The sequence below is a fragment of the Peromyscus maniculatus genome, chromosome 12 (assembly GCF_049852395.1).
Source record: "Peromyscus maniculatus bairdii isolate BWxNUB_F1_BW_parent chromosome 12, HU_Pman_BW_mat_3.1, whole genome shotgun sequence".
In the NCBI taxonomy this organism is placed as follows: Eukaryota; Metazoa; Chordata; class Mammalia; order Rodentia; family Cricetidae; genus Peromyscus; species Peromyscus maniculatus.
In genome coordinates, this window is record NC_134863.1 from 839,168 (window position 1) to 845,420 (window position 6,253).

The 6,253-nt window shown below is 37.7% G+C and overlaps 1 pseudogene; it reads left to right on the forward strand.

The window, feature by feature from the left end:
• Positions 1-3,131: 3,131 nt before the first annotated feature.
• LOC102910653 (bifunctional phosphoribosylaminoimidazole carboxylase/phosphoribosylaminoimidazole succinocarboxamide synthetase pseudogene) lies at positions 3,132-4,331 on the forward strand (annotated as a pseudogene).
• The last annotated feature ends 1,922 nt before the right edge of the window (positions 4,332-6,253 follow it).

A 6,253-nucleotide genomic window follows, 5' to 3' on the forward strand; every position in this document is an offset into this window, starting at 1 on the left:
ATGGGATTGCAACAGTGCCTTTGCTTTCTAGAGAAGATATGTCATTTCTAGGAATAGAAGCAACATGTGATTAAATTGCATTCATGAAAGGGAATTCAATGCCCAGTTCCCTTACAAGAAACAAACTTTGTTTTTGAGAAAGAAGCACTCTTCTCTTTTTTGTAGCTGCAATGCAATCAGAACAATGAGGTTGCTGAGAGGAAAAGCACTGTGCTTCCTATAAACACACATAATATCTCTTTCAACTCTGCTCGGGAACATAATGAGAACTGTGAATTTTCATACATTTAATGCACTGTACTAGTTTTGAACAGTCGTGTTTATGCTTGACAGACTTTGTAGACAAATTTCTAAACAGTCTTATTAAATGAAAACACAGAGCCAAATACGGGGCTGCAAGCTTTGGAAATCAGAGCAATAGCAGCCAACTAACCTTAGCTCACCATGTCACCATAGCTTCTGAAGACAGCCTCTTCCTGTCTAACCTGCACCTTTATTGCCTTCTTGTTGTGCCTTCCTATTGGCTCTAAGTCCAGCCACATGACTTCCTTATCACTGCCTGTCTATATACACCTCCAGTTCTCTATGTTTGGAACTGAGATTAAAGCCATGTGTCACGACACTTGGCTGTGTCCTGGAACACACAGAGACTCTGCCTACCATGTGATCAGATTAAGGGCATGTGCTACTATTGCCTGACTTCTGTTTATGGTTGACTATGACCTGTGATCTCCAGGCAAACTTTATTTGTTAACATACAAATAAAATATCATATTTCACCACAAATAAAATATCACCATATTTCCCCTTTTTTCTAATAAAAATGAAAAAGTTACAACTAATATGAGAAAAATTATATACAATAAGTACAGTAACTTTATATAATATATACAAGTAATAAATACATCAACAAAGTCTAGTCCATTTTCATTTGATGAACTCAGAGAAAATATTCCATTAACTATCCTATTTTGGTGTGTCCAAAATGTACCTAATTCACTTTCTATCATAACTTTTATTACCAAATAAAACTACCTTATGTCTTTCAAATTTAAACATTTTACATCTCTTTAGTGAGCTTCTTTTCTGGAATTCTTAACAAGGAAAACTATAACTATCCAATCTTCAACTAACTATAACTATCTAATCTTCAACTCCCTTAGAGACACAAGAAGGAAATTGTATCACCTTGTAAAACAAAAAGTACAAACAAGCAGCTTCCAAAAGAATGTGAGTTGACAGAAACAGCCATCTGCCTGGACAGTCACCTGAGGTTTCTCCAAAATGTTGGGGCATCATCTTCAGCCTATAGGCTTAGGGTATCTGACAGACCCATTTGTGAAGTAGGGTGTACACAAGGCCTATAGCTCGACCTCACATTCAGTGGGAGTCGTCCATGTACAAGATAAACTTGAATTCCACCAATGTCCTGTCATGATTCAGGATTTTAAATTTGGGAAATTTTTGGTGGTTTTGGAATTCAGCTGTCTATTCTCTTCGGCTTGTGGGTGGCTTCATCTCTTTTATTAAATGCCAGTCTACCATTGAGAGGTTAAACTCTGTTATCTTTGTTACTCTTTCAAGAATAACTGTTTCACCTTTTTTAAAAAAAAAATTATTTTACAATACAATTCAGTTCTACATATCAGCCACAGATTCCCTTGTTTTCCCCCTCCCGCACCTCCCCTCCCCTTACCCCAAGCCCACCCCCCATACCCACCTCCTCCAAGTCAAAGCCTCCCCTGAGGACTGAGATCAACCTGGTAGACTCAGTCCAGGCAGGTCCAGTCCCCTCCTCCCAGGCTCAGCCAAGCGACCCTACATAAGTCCCAGGTTTCAAACAGCTAACTCATGCAAAGAGTGCAGGACCTGGTACCACTACCTAGATGCCTCCCAAACAGATCAAGCCAATCTACTGTCTCACCTATTCAGAGGGCCTGATCCATTTGGGGGCCCCTCAGTCTTTGGTTCATAGTTTATGTGTTTCCATTCGTTTGGTTATTTGTCCCTGTGCTTTATCCAACCTTGGTTTCAACAATTCTCGCTCATATAAACCCTCTTCTTTCTTGCCAATTGGACTCCCGGAGCTCCACCCGGAGCCTAGCCATGGATCTCTGCATCCAGATCCCTCAGTCATTGGATGGGGTTTCTAGCACAACAATTAGGTACTGTTTCACCTTTTAATGCTTGAAAAGTTTAAAGTAGAAAAAGGGCATAGTCATGCTGATACCCACTCTTACAAATTATTGATTTTTTTTCCATTTCAAACCCAATTTAATCAGGACAAATGTTTACTCTAACACACAAACAGCTATTAAAAACCCAAATGTCAGTCAGAAAATCTGATGGGCTGTAACCTTAGTGGAGGGAAGGACAAAATACCTCATGTGACCCAGGGTTCTGCAAACAGTTATCTATTTGCCAGGCATGTGTCTGTGCATACCTTAATTATACTCATCTAGGAAAGAGGAGGGAGAAATTATTCCTACTCTAACCAATAAATCTTTGCTGCCGCTGGGCAGTGGTGGTGCATGCCTTTAATCCCAGCGCTCGGGAAGCAGAGGCAGGTGGATCTCTGTGAGTCTGAGGTCAGCCTGGGCTACAGAGTGAGTTCCAGGAAAGGTGCAAAGCTACACAGAGAAACCCTGTCTCAAAAAACAAAACAAAAAACGTTTCTGCCATCCAAAAAAAAAAAAAAAAGAAGAATAACTGTTTCAGCTACTGTTCCACTGCACACCAGAAGCCATTGGTTCACTGCCTACTTAGCTGCCTTCAAAGAGAGGGAGGGGTACTGTACTTTTTCCGATTGCAAAGCCATTTCAGTGATGGTGCCTGATCTCAAAGGATACCTGTTGCTAAAGCTACAACTACACTTGTCTTGGCAATGATGTGTAGTCCTTTTTTTTTTTTTTTTTTTTTGTATCCCATTTGTCCATTTTGGACAGCATACTGTCAGCAGTTGATTTGAGTGCACTTTGTTGCTCAGTGGCTAACTTTTGCTACAATGAAAGTTAACTCCAGGATTATCTAACAATTCATAGACCTCTTTTGTCTTACCCTCATAGAGTTTTCTCCCAATGTTCAGTACCTCAGGTGTAGCAATTATCTGAAGTGGAATGGAGATGTAGTCCATGCAGAAAAGAGAAGTCCTCCTGCAGTGCAAGGACCAGATTACAGCAGGAACTGCAGCTAGAAAGAACCACCTGAAAAGTAAAGCTGCAATCTCCAATAAGATTACCACTTGCATTTTTCAGTTGTTACAGGATACCAGTATCAAAACTGCTTTCACCAAGAAATATGGGGAGATGGCTTTCATTGCACCCCAATGTGAAATAATTCCAATTGAATGGGTGTGCCAAAGAATAGCAACTGGATCTTTCCTCAAAAGGAATCCTGGTGTAAAGGAGGGGTATAAGTTTTACCCACTAAAAGTGGAGATGTTCTTCATGGATGATGCAAATAATGACCCACAGTAGTCTGAAGAGCAACCCATTGCTGCAAAGTTTTGTTTTGCTGGATTTGTTATAGGCCAGACTGAAGTGGACATCATGAATCATGCTACACAAGCTATTTTTGAAATACTGGAGAAATCTAGGATGCCCCAGAACTGTACACTGGTTGATATGAAGATTGAATTTGGTGTTGATGCAACCACCAAAAAGATTTTTCTTGCTGATGTTATTCCTGGAGATATATGCTGATAATCATTCCTGGAGATTCTGGACTTCAGGAGATTGGAGCCATCAGAATGACAAACAGTCTTACCATGACCTCAAGGAGGTAACCCCGGAAGGACTCTAGATGGTGAAGAAAAACTTTGAGTGGGTTGCAGATCAAATGGAGCTGCTTCTAAAGTCAGACAGTCAGTGCAGTTTTGTAGTGCTGATGGGTTCAACTTCTGACATTGGGCATTGTGAGAAAATTAAGAATTGTGGAAATTTTGGGATTTTATGTGAACTTCAAGCAACATCTGTCCATAAAGGACCAGATGAAACTTTGAGGATTAAAACAGAGTATGTATTTGTTGCAGTGGCAAGCAGAAGTAATGGGTTGGGCCTGGTGACGTCTCATACTGATAATACTGCATATCCAGTTATCAGCTGTCCCCCATCACACCAAAATGGGGTGCTAAGGATGTCTGGTCATTTCTTCGATTGCTCAGTTGTCTTGGGTGTTTAACTATACTTTCTCCAGAAGGATCCGCCCAGTTTGCTGCTCAGATATTTGGGTTAAACAACCATTTGGTATGGGCCAAAGTTCAAGCCAGCATATTGAACACATGAATATCTTTAAAGCAAGCTGACAAGAATATCAGAGAATGCAATTTGTAAAAAAAAAAAAAAATAATAATTTTTAGGAGAAAAGTTACATATTCCTAGTTTAGATTAAAAAGAAAATTCAAGCAAAATGATTCCACATCAGAGAAAATAATTCAATACTACTGAACAAATGGTCCTAGATTTATGGGTTGACAGATTGTCAGTAAGTATTTGTTACTGCTAATTTCTAGCTCTGATTATAGATGCTTCCCTGTAATCTCATTACACCAGAGGCTGAAGCAGAAGATCTATATGTTGAGATCCTGTATTGGAAAAAAATCTTTATAGTTAGTAAAATTGGTATGGCACCATTAAATAATATACCACCTACTATATAATAATTGTTGGGCAGTTATGTAATATTAGCAAAGAAATGTCATTTATGGAGCTGGAGCTGTGGCTCTCTTGCAGAGGACCTGAGTTTGGTTCCCAACATTCATTTGGAATGACTCACAATCACCTGTAACTTCTAATTAGGGGCTCTTTCTAAATGATAATAATGACCTTTTATAAATCAGTAGTTACTACTTGATTTTCTGCAGTTCATGATTTGAAAATTAAAATATTTGTATTGTCTATGCTAATAAAAAAAAGAAAGTTAACTCCATATCCATTTTCTTCAATGCCCATTTCTTCTCTGAAGTAGATTGGTGCTGCCAGGACTGACATGTCTCATAGTCATAAAAAAGAAAAAAAAATCTAAGTTATTAAAACATTTTAATTTCCATATTCTGTAGATCTCTGAAGAGTTTGAAGATGACCTGTCTGTCATTGACCTTGGACCTTGAAAACATACCTAATATGACAAGCTCAATTGTAATGTATAACTACTAACTTTCATTTCTTTATATCCTAATAGTTGGTAATAATAACATTCAAAGATTAGCAAATTGCATTACATTGTTAAATGAACTGTCTAAGTACAAGATGCTGAACAAGATTGAAAAAATATGTACAGCATTTTCTAATAATCTTAATCTCAATATATATAATTTGTATACAATATTTAAAAATCCAATCTAATGTAAAGTATTTAAAAGTAGTAATTGTCTTTTAAAAGGAGATTCAATAATCTATCTTTTTATCTATATCATATCTATAACCTCTATTTTCTTTTTTAGAATGGAGTCAATAATCTAACCTCTATTCTATCATTTCTATTTATCTTTTTTGTCTTCAAACTAGAACCTTAAATCTAATCTCCTTTTTTAGCCCTTTTCCTAAACATTAACAACAACTTGTAACCAGCCCTCTTAAACAATGAAAATCATCCCAGACCCAAAACCCATTCCAAGACCAAAAACAACCTGTCCCACACCACCTCTTTGGGATGTGGGCATCATATTCTTAAAATTGCTTCCTGCTGTTTGTGGGTGAAGGCATCTTAATGGGATTCTGAAAAGAAAACTTTTGGGTTAATTGTCAAGTTCTAGGAAAGGTAGAAATATCATTTGTTATCCAGTTTTTGCATAATGTCAAAGTTCAGGGCTTACCTCAAGTCCTTCTTCAAGTAATCTGTGAAACTGGATTATTTTACCTAGCCATCTCAGAATTGTTCTGAGCAGCTTATAGTCCAAAGCTGATCTGTGAGTGATGTTTGTCAGCTTAGTGGTATTATTTTGTCCACATGGAATCATTGTTGTGGGGCCCCATTATCTTTCTGGAGACTTCAGATTAAACATTAAGCCTGGTCATGATTCCCTACAGAAATTAGTCAGTACTCTATATAAACATTAATATCATAACAAAAGTTTAAAATATGTATATTAATCTTATAAATTTTGATATAAAATTTGTACATTAAGAAAAGTTTAAAGAATCAAAATAGAACCAAAGAATTGAGATTAAGCTGGGTAGTGGTGGTGCATGTCTTTAATCCCAGCACTCGGGAGGCAGTAGCAGATGGATCTCTGTGAGTTCGAGGCCAGCCTGGG